The sequence below is a fragment of the Bison bison genome, unplaced genomic scaffold (genome assembly GCF_000754665.1).
Source record: "Bison bison bison isolate TAMUID 2011002044 unplaced genomic scaffold, Bison_UMD1.0 scf7180017864469, whole genome shotgun sequence".
Lineage (NCBI taxonomy): Eukaryota > Metazoa > Chordata > Mammalia > Artiodactyla > Bovidae > Bison > Bison bison.
This window is the reverse complement of record NW_011495030.1, coordinates 5,854,305-5,871,657: the sequence shown is the minus strand read 5'-3', so window position 1 is coordinate 5,871,657 and position 17,353 is coordinate 5,854,305.

The following is a 17,353-nucleotide window of genomic DNA, read 5'->3' as shown; positions in this document are numbered from 1 at the left end:
GCTGTAAAGAGCAATATTGCATAGGAACTTGGAATGTTAGGTCCATGAATCAAGGCAAATTGGAAGTGGTCAAACAAGAGATGGCAAGAGTGAATGTCGACATTCTAGGAATCAGCGAACTGAAATGGACTGGAATGGGTGAATTTAACTCAGATGACCATTATATCTACTACTGTGGGCAGGAATCCCTCAGAAGAAATGGAGTGGACATCATGGTCAACAAAAGAGTCTGAAATGCAGTAATTAAATCAGAGATACCAAAGGAACATTTCATGCAAAGATGAGCTCGATAAAGGACAGAAATGGTATGGACCTAACAGAAGCACAAGATAGTAAGAAGAGATGGCAAGAATACACAGAAGAACTGTAAAAAAAAGATCTTCATGACCCAGATAATCACGATGTGAGAGTTGGACTGTGAAGAAGGCTGAGCGCTGAAGAATTGATGCTTTTGAACTGTGGTGTTGGAGAAGATTCCTGAGAGTCCCTTGGACTGCAAGGAGATCCAACCAGTCCATTCTGAAGGAGATCAGCCCTGGGATTTCTTTGGAAGGAATGATGCTGAGGCTGAAACTCCAGTACTTTGGCCACCTCATGCGAAGACTTGACTCATTGGAAAAGACTCTGATGCTGGGAGGGATTTGGGGCAGGAGGAGAAGGGGACGACAGAGGATGAGATGGCTGGATGGCATCACTGACTCGATGGATGTGAGTCTGAGTGAACTGTGGGAGTTGGTGATGGACAGGGAGGCCTGGAGTGCTGCGATTCATGGGGTCGCAAAGAGTCGGACACAACTGAGCGACTGATCTGATCTTGCCATACATCAACATGCATCTGCCACAGGTGTACATGTGTTCCTCATCCTGAACCCCCCTCCCACCTCCCTCCCCATACCATCCCTCTGGTCATCCCAGTGCACCAGCCCGAAGCCTCCTGTATCCTGCATCAAACCTGGACTGGTGATTCATTTCTTATATGATATTATACATGTTTTAATGCCATTCTCCCAAATCATCCCCCTCCCCTCTCCCACAGAGTCCAAAAGACTGTTCTATACATCAGTGTCTCTTTTGCTATCTCACATACAGGGTCATTGTTACCATCTTTCTAAATTCCATATATATGTGTTAGTATACTGTATTGGTGTTTTTCTTTCTGGCTTACTTCACTCTGTATAATAGGCTCCAGTTTCATCCACCTCATTAGAACTGATTCAAATGTATTCCTTTTAATGGCTGAGTAATACTCCATTGTGTATATGTACCACTGCTTTCTTATCCATTCATCTGCTGATGGACATCTAGGTTGCTTCCATGTCCTGGCTATTATAAACGGTGCTGCGATGAACATTGGGGTACACGTGTCTCTTCCAATTCTGGTTTCCTCAGTGTGTATGCCCAGCAGTGGGATTGCTGGGTCGTATGGCAGTTCTATTTCCAGTTTTCTAAGTTTTCATTCCAATCCCAAAGAAAGGCAATTCTAAAGAATGTTCAAACTACTGCACAATTGCACTCATTTCACACGCTAGCAAGGTAATGCTCAAAATCCTTCAAGTGAGGCTTTAGCAGTAGAGGAACCAAAAATTTTCAGATGTGCAAGCTGGATATAGAAAAGGCAGAGGAAGCAGAGATCAAATTGCCAACATTTGTTGGATCATAGAGAAAGCAAGGGAATTCCAGAAAAATGTATACTTCTGCTTCATTGACTATGCTAAAGCCTTTGACTGTGTGGATCATGACAAACTGTGGAAGATTCTTAAAGAGACAGGAATACTAGATCATCTTACATGTCTCCTGAGAAACCTGTGTGCAGATCAAGAAGCAACAGTTAGAATTGGACATGGAACAAGAGACTGGTTCAAAATTGGAAAAAGAGTATGACAAAACTGTACATTGTTGCTCTGCTTATTTAACTTATACACAGAATACATCATGCAAAATGCCAGGCTAGATAGCTCACAAGCTGGAATCAAGATGGCCAGGAGAAATATCAACAACCTCAGATATGCAGATGATACCACTTTAATGGCAGAAAACAAAGAGGAACTAAAGGGCCTCTTGAAGGTGAAAGAGGAATGTGAAAAAGCTGGCTTAAAATTCAACATTCAAAAAATGAAGATCATAGTATCCAGTGCCATCACTTCATGGCAGATAGAAGGGGAAAAAGTGGAAACAGTGACAAATATCATTTTCTTTGGCTCCAAAATCACTGTGGATAGTGAATGCAGCCATGAAATTAAAAGACACTTGCTCCTAGGAAGGAAAGCTATGGCAAACCTAGACAGCATATTAAAAAGCAGAGACAGTACTTTGCCATCAAAGATCCATATAGTCAAAGCTATGGTTTTCCAGTAGTCATGTATAGATGTGAGAGTTGGACCATAAAGAAGGCTGAGGGCTGAAGAACTAGTGCTTTCAAATTGTGGTGCTGGAGAAGACTCTGGAGAGTCTTCTGGACAACAAGGAGATCAAACCAGTTAATCCTAAAGGAAATCAACCCTGAATATTCACTGGAAGGACTGATGCTGAAACTCTAATACTTTTCCATCTGATGCAAAGAGAGGACTCATTGGAAAAGACTCTGATGTTAGGAAAGATTGAGAGCAGGAGGAGAAGGGGATGACAGAGGATGAGATGGTTGGATGGCATCACCGAATCAATGAACATGAGTCTGAGCAAACTCCTGGAGATAGTGAAGAACAGGGAAGCCTGGTGTGCTGTAGTCCATGGGGTAGCAAAGAGTTGGACATGACTTAGCAATCGAATGACAGCAACAAGTTATACCAACCCTGGATTGGCTACTTCCAGATTATTACCTCTAGAAGGAATCAGAAAAGAAATCTACGTGTGAAATGGCTCATGGTTACTTACTGTTTTCTGTTAATATCAATACACGCTTCTGTCAAGTTCTAGCTGATAAGGTCCCCTGGTTGTGACCTAGGTTTGGAGCAACTTTCATCGGGGTCCTATGCCAGCTCTCCCATGCTTATCTCTGTGCCCTTGAACAATTTATTCAAGCTCCTTGCATCCAATTTTCTCATGTAAGAAATAGGATAATTAAAGCACATATCTCACAGTAATAAGAGGGTCAGGTAAGATAACACTGTGAAGCTCTTAGATGAGTCCTTGGAAATCAGACCCCATTAAATATCTGCTATGATTACATGTGAGACAAAACCTATCCCTGTGTTGATGGAGTTGGACAAGTTCAGTGATATTGTATCTGCACTTTCATTGAAATGGCCACGTTTCACTTTTCTCCTCTTGTGTTTCAGAGGAGGCTGGACATCCTGGAACCCATGCCTCCCCCTCAGATGGAGGCAAGAGGTGTGGGTATGTATTTGTATACACTTTCCCCTTGGTTTGTGACATCAGAGAGTGATCTCAAATTAATAAAAATCATAGATCTAGTATTTTGCTTTCAAGCTCAAGGTCAATGACAACCCTGGCAAGCCCACACTTTCTTTGTTTAGGATTCCAAGTTTTTATGCAAACTTTCCTTCAATGCCATCCCTCCCACTCAGCATGAAAATACAGACATCTCTGCAACATGGGGCAGGAGGGGTGGCTGTTACAAAGCTTTGTAGACACATGTCACTATTCTGTAGAGAAATAGAAGAGGCCCACTTCAATCCAAGGGCAGCAAACCTCAAGCAGAAATCAGTCCAGATGCCCCTTGCATGCCTCCCTTGGACATGAAAAAATAGGAATGGTTGAAATTGAAAATGACTTGGGAAGAATGAGGCACCGTTTGAGGGAGACACCCGGACACAAAGCTCATGAATGCCATTTGTTCCTACTCTATTATTCGGCATCTGCCGCTGACCCGTTGTCATTTGCATCCTTTTGTGCTGGGCCACCTCAGAGATTTCCAATTTTCGTAGACAGATGATGAGTTCCAAACCTGCTCTGAATAGGCCGACTGCTGACCATTTTTTTCTCTATCAAGGGTGAAGGTACAGGGCTTGTCTGCAGCAGGGTGGCTGCACACGGCCTTCCTTCTCTCTCAATAATGGGGAGGTCGCAGGATAATGCCCAGCCCTCGAGAGCAGCCCCGTGAGGACCTCTGGCCAGGTGCACAGGTTGGATGAAGCTGGCTTTAGTTCATTTTCGGAAGGTACTGGGTCAGATTTTCCTGGGTTTGCTTCTTCGATCAAAGTAGAAACAGAATGAAAAGGAATCGAAGAGAAGAAACAAACCTACAGAAAACAAGGACGAAATCTACCATTCTCCCTGAGCATCCTAGAGATGACAGCCACATCAGGCTGGACTGGGTACGTGCTAGGCAAAGCTCAAAGGCGCAAACTCTGCATATGTAGGCAGCCAGAATACAGACTCACACAGGCCTGAACCAAGGGCTCATTTCTGCAAGTCCAAATGGCCTGGCAGCTTAACTGGGGGGAAAAATGCATCTCCTCCTAAGCCTGAAAAACCCCAGGAAACTCCTCTGTGTTCCGGGAGGTTGGTGAATCCAAAGTAGCTGCCCAAAGCCCTGTTTGATATGCAGAGGTCAATGGAAGCTCCTGGTTTAGTCTATGGTGAGAAAGGGAAAAATTCAAAACAGCAATTATGTTTTCCTGTCAGATTCCATGTGTTCCTCTGAGTCTTATCCTTGCTCTCTTCCTGATACTTTTGATAATTATTTAATTGGTCTCCAGTCTAAATGGATGCTGTCTGAACTGCCTTTCAGGGCTGACAGAGTGACGAGTATACAGCTCCCAGATGAATAAATACACAGAACTTTTTCCCTTTCCTCTGATCATAGAAAAGCAGCACTTTGGATTCATTGATAGACACAAAATGAGACAGAGAATTGAAGCAATTTCCTGTATAACTTTAATATGCACTTTTTTGGGGGAAATAGCCAGGTATCTAACGACAAAACAGTAGCTTTACAAATAACACCTGGGCTAGGAAGAGCTAGGGCAGAAGAAAGGGAGGAAACACTGTTTGTTTGTTTGTTTTTAACATTTTTCAAATAGAATATGACAAGAAGAGAAAGTGACTCTTAGATCTAAAATAGAGTAATCATACATTCCATATAAGCACTTTATCCTGGATTTAGTGCTTCAATTAATATTTAGAGGATCCCTGTAAGAACTTTGAATTTGGACCATTTAAGGCTTGATGAAAGAATATAATGCATCCTCTTTCTAAACTCAGACCTCTTTGCTGCTATCAAATAAGAAAATTTTTTAAATATCATATAAAAAAGTACAATGCTGTTACAGTTGCTTTTTATTATTAACTAGCCCTGGAAAATCCCATGGGCGGAGAAGCCTTGTAGGCTGCAGTCCCCTGGGATCATGAAGAGTCGGACACGACTAAGCGACTTCACTTTCACTTTTCACTTTTATGCATTGGAGAAGGAAATGGCAACCCACTCCAGTGTTCTTGCCTGGAGAATCCCAGGAACGGAGGAGCCTGGTGGGCTGCCGTCTACGGGGTCACACAGAGTCGGACACGACTGAAGTGACTTAGCAGCAGCAGCAGCCACTTCAATGATAGTTAATCCCAAAGCAGCAGTGTGTAAATGCCATGAGAACTGTGATTTCAAACCAGCTTCTCATTCGAGAACAGCGGGGCTAAGCAAACCAACTCCTTCCAGAGACTGGATTATACTCCTACCTTGGGATCTTGTTAGGCATTGGAATGGGATTTAGGGGAACTTTCAGTTTATATTGTTGGATTCCGCCTCAGCTCTCTATCAGGCAGAATAATACCTGTGACTTTCTGCAATCCTAGGGTATTAGAAGGATTAATGAGATAATCCTACCATAGAACATTTTGACATCAAAAGCAAAAATGGGAGCCAAGGATTACGCCTCTTGGAGAGAGGCACATCACTGTCCACTCTGAAGCCATCACTACCTCCCCCACACAGACCTACGTGTCCCCTCCCATCTGCCCTTCCCTGCGGCACAAGCCACACTCTTGGTGTGTCCTCCATAGACCAGGAGAACTTGAAGAAGTGGGTTTTTTGAATCTTGGCTTCCTCAGAGCCAATGCAGTTCCAGACAGAGGAGGTACTCAGTATTTGCTGAAGCCATGATAATTTATCAAACATCCCATCATCCTAAAGTACTGCCTTGACTCAACCTTATTTTAGATAATACCCCTGCCAGTTAGTTTGGTGAGACTCTCTGACTAGGGCTGGATGTGGGCCAGGAGAACCAGGGAGCCAGCTTACCTTCCCTTTGGTACCTAATGTTCACTTTTTTTTTATTTAATCAAGAGCCACTCTGTGTTTTGATGAAACCTTCCTCTTTAGGGTCATTATTGCTGCTTGGTTCCACATAAGAGCTGGAAATTATGACCTACACGAGAGCCTGCACCATTTGCTTCTGCCAGATGCTCTGACAAGGAGAATATAGGAGGAAAAAAAACAGCATCCCTACTATGTGCCAACCATTTAGAACAACATGCTCTCTGCAATTGTGTCAGACTGGTGACCTGCAGACACAGGACTGAGAGGTCTTTTTTGATTAATTGTTGTTCAGTCGCTAAGTCATGTCTGACTCTTTGTGAGTCAGCATGGTCTGTAGCACACCAGGCTTCCCTGTCCTTCACTATCTCCTGGAGTTTGCTCAAACTCAGTATTTATCTTCTTATGTGATTTGATCTTGAATACCAAAAGCCTAGCAGAGCAAGTGTAACCATCAGGAGTTCTCATAATTCAGTGCTCATCATTTCACATGTGACCCATATCACAGATTAATACAATCCTCTAGACTCTGGCAGGCAGCTGAATTTACTGCCCTGATTTAGTTCAACCACTCGTAAAATGTTGTGTTATCATATTAAACCAAGACCGAAGGCCACTTATCTGGAGAAGATTGTCAGTCAGACTTCCAAAAGGCTCCCAATGGTCCTGCTTCTTGCTATCCACTTCCTGTGTGATATGCACCACTTGCGTGGGGGCTGGATCTAGTGGTTTGCTTCTAACAAACACAATACAGGGAAAATGGAAGGAGTCACCTCCCAGAATAGGTTATATGAGACTGACTGTGTCTCGCTCGCATTCTGCCTTGCTAGGACCCTCGCTCATTTTCTGGCTCTCTTGGCTTGTTCACTGTAGTGAACCAAGTTCCCATGTTGGAGAGGCCTACATAACAAGGGACTGAGGGTGGTGTCCGGCCAATACTGAGCAAGGAACTGTAGTCCTCAAGCCAACAGCTGGTGAGGAATTGGAGCCAGCCCACAACTACTCAATGAGCTTGGAAGCGGATCCCAACCTCACTCAAGTCTTGAGAGGACGTGGCCAGACCCAACCTCATGAGTGTCTTCTAGAGATCCTGGGCTAACCCAGGATTGCAGCTGTGGAGAAAGCCCAAAGCAGAAGACCCAGCCAAGTCACACCCAGATTCAAGTTGTTGCTTTAAGCCATTAAGCTATTTGTTACACAGCCAAAAGTGTTCTGGCACCAATTTCAATGGAGGAGTAGGGGTCGGGTTCTCCATGTTAACAAGCAAATCTCTGAGGAGGGTTTTTCCCTCACCGAGCAAGTAATTCTCCGGGACAACAACTGGGTGTCCTGCAATTCAACTCCATTCTGACACTGTTATCCATAGACAGCATCAGATTCCACAGATGCAGGCTCAGTCTTGTAAGACGCCCTTCCCCCCACCACTTCGATGCCAATTCCAATCACCTGTGCTCCTGAATGACTGGCTATAAATCAGAGGTTCCCACAACTTTCTCCTTGTATCTGATTAGCTTGCTAGAGAAGCTCACAGAGCTCAGAGAAACACATTTACTTACTAGACCACTTGTTTACAATAAAATGATGGAACTCAGGAACAGACAGACGGAAGACATACAGAAGGCAAGGTATGGAGAAAGAGCTTAGTGTCCATGCTCTTTCCAAGCTCACTGCACTGCCAGTACTACATGTGTTCACCAAACGGGAAGCTTCTGAACCCTGTCCTTTTGGGGGTTTTGCAGGGCATCATTACACAGTCATAACTGATTAAATCATTGGCCATTAGCAATTGATTCAACCTCGAGTCCTTCTCTGGAAGTCAGGGGTGGAACTGAAAGTTCTAACCCTCTTATTACAATACTGGGTCTCCTGGCAACCAGCTGCCATTCTAAAGTGGGGTCCAGAAGTCACCTCAGTAACATAAGAAAAACACTTTTATGGCTTTCTTCCTTTAGGAAATTGCAAATGTTTCAGGAGTTCCATGCCAGAAATGGAGTTAAAGATCAATATTCATCTTGATACAAACCACGATATCAAAGCAGCTCCAAAGAACTAACACAGTGGCCGAGTAAGACATGGAGCCTCGACCCCTACCTTCCATTCACCACTCTGTGCTCCACAGGTATTGGCAGCACGGGGTCTCTTTAATCGCCAGCAGACATCTATCCTATCAAGCTCAGAGTAAAAAGAGTTGTCCTCCTTTCTTGGCTAGACAGACAGCTTCACAAGCATTAAAATAGCGGCAATTGATCAAAAATTAAACGCAGCAAGGTAGAATATAAAAATGAACCCAAGTCACTGGAGTGTTACGCTGGCAATTATTTCTGTGTTCAGGGAAGGGAGTCTGGCTCTTAAAAGTTACTTTCAGAGATCCACACTGAAGACAAAATCCCTCTCTCTGACCCCACCATCCCTATCAGGGCCAGACTCCTTCCCAGGCCAGGAGGGAGCTGTGGGTGGGAAAGCAGGGAGTTGTGGGTGGGAAAGCAGGGAGTTGTGGGTGGGAAAGCCCCATATGTAGCCCCTCTCAACTGAGCACGTGAAATTGCTGGATCCTCATGTCCATCAGATGTGAGCTGCAAGCAGGGTGGGGGAAGGGAGGTGGGCATCGAGCAGTGGTCCCTACATCACAAGCTCCCTCAGGTCTCCTGTCTTGATCATCCATCATGACTCCCTTTCCAGCTTTCCAGCCTTGGTTTGGGCCCAGCGCTTCTGTCCTGTCATCTTCAGAGACTCTGAATAATTCCCTCCCTTCATTTATATTGCTTCTGTGAAGTGTAACTTTATCATGTTCCTCCAGAGCCTTCTTTTTCTAGGTTATATAAATTTAGCTCTTCACCCTCCTTTCACAACTTGCCCTCTAATCCTCTTGCTAGTTTATTAATTTTTTTTCATTTCTTACACATATGCACGGGTACACACCCTTTTGCAGGGTAAAAGGGCCATGGGAAACAGGACCAAGAAAAATGTGGAAAATTCACACTAAGAAGGGAGGAAAGAAAGGAAGTTTCTTTATTCTGATAGTAAATGCATGGAAACTCATTTGGGGGAGATCACAGAATGAACATCATTTGGAAAAGATTGTGATTTTTGGAAACTATAGTTTCTTCCTCAAGATAAAGAGTTCTAAGTAAGATGTTTTCAACACATGAGGGAGGGCAAGGGCTAAGAGATTTATTTTCTCTTACATTTCTTTTCCTTCTCCACTCTCTCATCTCTCCCCCAAAATCTCACTGAGCCTCTGACTGATCTCAACCTACTCAAACACACTCCAAGGCATGGAGAAAAACAGAGAAGCCAACCTTTCCCGGGATGAAGGCAAGAACAGGAGTGCTAACTCTAATCTCTGCCTCAGGGTAACCCTTAAAGTCAGCAGAGTTTCTCTGGGTACACAAACCCTCCCTGCCCTGACTGCAAGTTTCTAACCCACAGGTAAGTGCATTTAGGAGACACCTATGGTTATTTTATTGCATTACAGAAAATACCTGAGAATCAATGAATTTATGCCTTGTTTACGTTTTCCTAGAAACCCTCTGGAAACCCAAGTTCTTTTTAATTTATGATTTTAAAAGCTTTCTTTTTTTTCTCCCTTTCCCCTTTCTCCTTAATCTTTCTATTTTAGGGAGTTGAAAATATTTCTGCTACTCAAGACTTAAATGCAGCCCTTCTGGCATTAGGGGCTAAGGATAATGACCGTGTTCTCCCCAGACTCTTTCTCTTACGGTAAGTTAAAGTCACCCTGTCGTGTCTAACTCTTTGTGAACCCATGGACTATAGCCCGCCAGGCTCCTCTGTCCATGGGGATTCTCCAGGCAAGAATACTGGAGTGAGTTGCCACGCCCTCCTCCAGGGAATCTTCCCAACCCAGGGATTGAACCTGGGTCTCCTGCATTGCAGGCAGATTCTTTACCATCTGAGCCGCCAGTGAAGCCCCTCTTATAGAAGAAGGCAACAAAAGGGATCGTATCTTTTCTCTTTGGGCAAGAGAGAAGGAGTTAGCCAAGAAAACATGAATTTCTTTAGGGACAAAGAGAGAAGGCAAATGAAAAACCTGGTGTTTAGTGTTAGGACAAGCCTCCAAAGAGCAGATGGCAGGTGTTGTTGCCACGGGTTACGTATATGTCTGTGGCAGGTAGAGCAACACATCCCTCCAAAGATGCCCACATCACAACCCCAGAACCTGAGACCCAAGTCACCTTCCCCGGAAAAGCGGACTCTACAGATGGGATTAAGAGGATGAGCCTTGAGAGGGGGAGATTGTCCTGGGTTATCCAGGTAGACCAAACGGAATAAGGGTCCTTAGAAGAGGGAGGAGGTGGGATCAAGGAAGGGAAAGCTGAGGTGACAATGGAACCAAAGACTGCAGAGATGCACTGTGGAGGCAGGGTCGTGAGCCAAGGAAGGCAGGCAGCTTCCAGAAGGTGGAACAAACCAGGAAACCCTCTCCGTTAGAGCCTCCGCAAACAACGAGCCCTGCTACCCCACTTTCCCCCAGTGAGACTGATCTTGGACTTCTGACCTCTAAAACCGTACAAGAGTACATTTGTGTTGCTTTTAGTCACTCAGTTTATGGCAATCTGTTGTAACCAGGAAATCAATACAATGTCTTTTTCAATTTTTTATTGGGGTAAAAGTCACATAATATAAAACATGCTATGTTAACCATGTTTAACTGTACAGTGCAGTGGCACTAAGTACATTCACATTGTTATGCAACTTTCACCATCATCCATCTCCGGAGTTTTTCACTTTCCTAAACTGAACCTCTGTCCCCATTAAACACTAACTTCCCATTTCCTCCCTGCCCCCACCCCTCCGTGGGCCCGGCATCACCCAATGTGTAAGGTAGGTACTATTACTCCCATATACCTGAAGAGAAAAAAGAGACAAAACTACTCATCCAAGTTCACAGAAACCAAAGCTGACCTAATTACAAAGCTCACGCTTGCAGGATAAAGATTCCCTTGAGTGACTATCCTGATGTTTACATTCTGTCCACTAGATGAAGCACAGCATTCACTAGTGACTATGAGCACGGTCAATTCTTATGACTTGCTTTTTTTTTTATGGCTCTCATCTGGGGAGTAGTTTGGTTTAGTGAGCTTTGGAGTCAGAGCTCTCACTGAATCCCAGCTCTGGCTGTAAGATCTTGAATAGTATAGCAAAGTGGCTATTGAAATTATATACAACCTTTGACTCCGCACTATCAACCCTGAGGATATTGTCCTTAGACATAAAAGAACCAATCACTTAAGACTATACATATAAGGATGATTTGCTTATAGTAGGGGGACAAAAGGAAAGATGAAAGCCTACTATACAGAAATGGCTGAATTAATGGGCTAAATCCAAACAATGGATTATGCAGCCATTGGAACCCTGAGCTGGATCTCTGTGAGGTAACTGGTGAATTCTACAAAATGCTATACACTGAAAATACAAGATACAGGTAAGTGTGTACATATAATATATATACAGATATATAACAATCCCAGTTTTATAAGTCAATGACAAAACTCCTTGAGATTATATAAGCAAGGGAAAAAGGTATATATTACAAACAAAATTAAATGTCCATTCTTAATTTTTAGAAATGGCAAGGAAATAGTGTTAGATAAATTAGACTGTTACAAGATAAAATAGCTCTGTTGTAACCCCAAAGGAAGTGTTATGCCTAATGGGAAGCACTAGAAATATTCCCATTAAAGTCAAAAATAGAACTTGATGTTGTGCTACAAGTATAAGAAATACAACTGGGTAAGAAAAAGAAATAATTCTAAAAGTTGAAAAGGAACATGAAAAATTATTTGCAGGTGCTACGACCATATGAAACCAACTGAAAAGTTACCATAACCAATAAGAGAATTCAAAAAGATATTAGGGATATAAAAATAGAAATGTCAGCTTTCACATACACAACCACATGGATAATATAATCTAAGAGAAGACTACATGAATATGGCAACCAAAATAGGAATTAATGAGAATATGTAACATTTACATATAACATTACAGATAACATTTACAATACTCCTGAAGAACTAAGATTTTTTTTTAATGGAAACACACACCATGACACAGGTGTGAAATTTCTATAACCTAATTTATAAGTTTAATACATCCCAATTAAAACACCCCAAATGGGTAGGGGAGAAGATTCTAAAGCTCACATGAAAACATAAATTGCAATAACCAGGAAAACTCTGAAAAAGAACAATGGGGTAGAGCAAGGGAGGTGGAAATAGTCATGAGATATTAAAACATGTTTTAAAACCTTCTCTTTAAAAAAAAAAACCTTCTCTTATTAGAACAGTGTGGTAACATGTTAATAGATTGATGGAAGAAAATAGGAAGTTCAAAGTATACACACATACACACACCCCCTATCTATAGAGAGACTTGAAATCATATGATAAAGACATCTCAAATCAGTCACAAACTGGTTCAATAAATGATATTGGGATAATTGGAAAACTACCTAGAAATATATAAAGTTGGATGCAGGTTTCAACAGACACAGTGGGATTGCTGCCAAATGGATTAAAGACTTAAATGCATTGAAACCATCAAAGTTCTAAACAAAAACATGGGGGAGTTATAACCCTGGAGTGATGATGCTCTAATTAAGATTCAAATTTAGAAGTGATAAAAGAAAAGACTGATAAACTTGACCTAAAATAGAAAGTTTTCTATGGGGAGAAACACTATAAAAGACCAAAACAAGAGAGAAACTAAGAAAAGCTATTTGCAGTTCATATCAGAGAGTGCTAACTCCCTAACATATAAAAAATGCCCAATAGAAAAATGGATAGAGAATATGAAAAAATAATACATGGAAAAGGAAATACACGTCTCTCATCTCAAACATGAAGAGACGGTCAGCTTTATTTATACAAACAAGAAATAATTCAAACTACCCTGACTTAGTTTCCACCTATGAGACTGACAGAATCCCAAGAGTCTGATGAAAACTATTACCAAAGCAATGGGGAAAGAGGCATGTTAAACTCTACGGGTGAGAGGACCTCTGAGAGGTCAGTACCTATCAGAATTACAAATGCTCCCCTTTACCTCTGATGCAGTAATACATCCTACAGACACACTAGCATTCACTGGGAAAAACACGTGGCTCAGGAGAGGGTAGTTGATTTCACCATTGTCTGCACACAAAATTGAAAATCATCTCAGAACTTTAATCGAGTTATGGAGTGAAGTAATTCAGACAGAGAAGGAAAGAGATCATTTGATATCCCTTGTATGTAGAATCTAAGAAGAAATGATACAAATGAACTCATTTACAGAAAGAGACTTACAGACTTAGAGATCAAATTTATAGTAGCCAGGGGGTAAGGATGGGGGATGGGGAAGGGATAGTTGGGGAATTTGGGATGGACATGTACACATGTATCCATATTTAAAATGGATATCACCAAAGACCTATTGTATAGCACAGGGAACTCTGTTCAATGTTATGTGGCAGCCTAGATGGGAGGGGAGTTTGGGGGAGAACGGATACATGTGTATGCATGGCTGAGACCCTTTACTGTTAACCTGAAACTATCACAGCACTGTTAATTAGCTACACCTCAATACAAAATAAAAATTCTTTAAAAGTTAAAATTCTGAAATTAGCTTTTATAAATTAATGAAGTAGGACATAATGCAACTATTTAAAAAGAAAACTCTTCATGCTCGGATTTGTAAAGAACTCTATGATATTGTTAAGTTAAAAAAATAAAAGCAACTTATGGTGTAGTGTGTCCAGCTATCATGACTGTACAAAGGCAGAAAGCCATCCATACATGCATGAAAAGCCTCCAGACAGAATCGACAGATCAACAACAGCACTTCTCTTTTGAAAGAGTTTTTGTTTTCTAAGTATGTAAAGGCATTGCATATTCAAAAATTAAATATTTGAGAGTATTTCTGCATTGATTTTTTTGCCATAGGCATACATTATTTAAACACGAAAAGGGTAATTTTATTTTGAGAAGAAGGGAACTTCAAAGTTCAAATTTGGAAGTTAGATTAAGTGCCTCTAAATTCTGGTTCCACTTCTGAGCAGCTGTGTGATATTCAACCCTCGAAGCTTTACTTCCGACACGCATCTTACAGCTCAGCATGGGCTGTTCTGAGGTTTCACTGCGGTAATGACTGTAGAAGTCTAGGCCCAGAGTAAGCCCTTGAGAAAGACCGCTTATTATTCCCTCACAGGTTGTTGGAGAGAAGGCCATGAGATAAATTACCTAAAGCTGCTGGTGCAGGCACTCAGGAAATATTCATACCCTCCTTCCCTTTCTCCTCCAATCCCCCTGCAGCCCACATCATGACAGGCCTCATTGCCGACCAATGTTCCTTGTCTACTCAAACATCCCAAGTCATCTTTCTTGACAGAATGTCGCCATGAAGGAAAAAAAGCTAAAGACTGGAAATAGTGATAAATTACTTGTTGTTTTGGAGGTTTTCTACCCTTCAGACCAACTTATTGACCAGAGACATATTAATACATCTTTTGTTACCTGAACATCACTGACCAGAGATGTTTCAATATTCACTTACATAACAAATTGCCAGCCACAGGCAGTTTCTGCAAAAATCCCCTGGTCAATAATGTGTTACACTGAACTTCCATAATAATTGCAAACTGCAGACCTGGTGAAACTGCTTGGCTGGAAGTGGGACAACACACACAGTTGAAGAAGCTCAGGGATTCAATCTGGATGCAAATAAGTAATTATGCTGAGAATTTTTGATTTCCAAGTGACCAAAGTTTAGAATGTACAGAGAATTAATAAACCCATGCTTTTCAGCCTCTTCTGTTTTCTTCTTGATGTTACTATTTGAGTTGAATGAATCCTCTCAATTTGATATAGGAAGCAGTCAAAAACTCAAGAGATACTGGTCATTAATTACTTTAACCAATATTTATTAAGTACCTGCTAAGTGCAAAGCATAATGCTGGTCTCTGTGTGTGGTCTGAAGAAAATGATTAAAAGTTACAATTTTGCTCTAAAAGTTGGACAACAAAGTAACCCAGTCCTTTAAGAGTAGGAAAATAAAATATCAGTAATTCTAGCCTTATTAATGTCAAGTTTTTCCAAGAAGAGATTATTATGCTTTAAAAGTTGAACAAAGTAACCCAGTCCTTTAGAGCAGGGAAATAAAATATTAGTAATTCCAGCCCTATTAATTTCAAGTTTTTCTAAGAAGAGAGATTATTATACCAACAATTTATATAATAGAGAGACAGGAAATGCCTTAGATTCTTTTACTGTAGTAAGCTTCAACATTTTTCAAACAGCAGTTATATGTAAATGATACATGTGGATTTTGAATCATTTTTAACTGCTCCATTAGGGAGCTCTTGTAGGTGTTTTCTATGCAGGGCTTTATAGGCAAAGTTTACCATTTGAAGATAAAAATCTCTACAGATGACAATAGATAGATGTAATACTGCAGATAATGTGATCTATAATGCAAATCTCATCTGGAGCCTGGAAGGGGAGAGGAGTTAGGCGTGAGGAACAGTTTTGCACAACCTCATTTACTCCCACAGCCCTTTAACAGGGGCATTATCATTCCCATTTTACAGACAGTGCTGTAGAGCTTTAGGAAGCGAGTGGCTGAGCCAAGTCTCCCCAAACGATAAACAGCCACATCCCAGATCTACTGACTACATGGCATTCTCTTTGTCTTTTTCACCACAATGCTTAATTCCCCTTGCACAGAAGCCATTAGTGAAACAGAAGGCTGAGGCTAGGAGTGTCCAAGACCATGACACAAACAGAGCATTGGCAACTGGCCTCAGAAGAACCCAACTCCTTGCCGGCCTTGATTTTCTATAATAAGTCCTTAGAGATGCTGGTGATGAGAGGAGGGACTCTACTTTTCAGGTTTTTAAAATGATCACTCAGTGATGGGGTGTTTTCAAAGTTCAGAACTGCCCATGCCACAGGTTCAGGATACTGCAATCTCCACATCCACCAAGCCCTATCCATGGCCTGTACTTCCCAAGCTCCCTTTCCCAAACCTCCCCTCCCCCACAGCAGTGTGTTAGTTCTTCAACAGGTTGTGTAACATTTTCATTGCAGACTTCTGTTTTATATCCTAACTAATTTTTCATTTAAACACCCATTATTTTAGAAAGCTCAGGGCAACTTCAAGTTTCCAGGTTGGTCAAAATAAGACTGTTTTACTATTCTAGTGCTTGCTCCATTTTGCAAACTTCCTATGCATTCTTCCTTAAACTGTGTGATCTCTTTACCAAAAAGTAAAGGAGCCTCAAGTTGCTCTGGCATGAAAAATAGAAGAAAAGCTGCTGGTGGAGGGGTACAGATATAATCTGATCTTTTCAATAAATCCTTCTGGACTTGGCCAAGATAAAAAAACAGATCTTGCTGTGACTTATTAGAGGTAAAATTTCAGACAAAATAAAAATAGTAACTTCTTAAGGACTCTGAATAGTCAACAGAAGCAGGTGAGCGATTTGCAGAACAAGTGAAAACTTGAACAACTGATGTGGCAACAGTGAATTTCCTGGTTTTATGTTTTTGTTTTTTCTCCCTGTATCTTCTAGCTTTGACCCAAAGGCAAGCCAAATAGGGAAACTGAACAACAAAACTCACAAAATCTATCTTTGTGGCCAAAGAATTGACAATAGGGACTCATTAAAAGCTGTCGAGTGTGGCAAAAATCCTTACTGTTTTCCCCTCTTCCTTCTCTACCAGCCTGTCCCAATGCCAGTCACACAGTTGCCACAGTAGCATGAACATCTGAAGATCCTGAGATTAAACCGCTCTCACTTAAAAGAGGGATTGGGAAAAAAAAGTCCCACATAAACAGATGGAGAGCTATATCATGTTCTTGATTAGATTGGAAGAATCAAAATTGTGAAAATGACTATCCTACCCAAAGCAATCTACAGATTCACTGCAATCCCTAACAAATTACCAATGGCATTTTTCACAGAACTGGAACAAAAAAATTTCACAATTTGTATGGAAACACAAAAAACCCTGAATAGGCAAAGTAATCTTGAGCAAGAAGAACGGAGCTGAAGGAATCAGCCTTCCTGACTTCAAACTATATTGCAAAACTACAGCCATCAAAACAGTACAGTACTGGCACAAAAACAGAAATACAGATCAATGC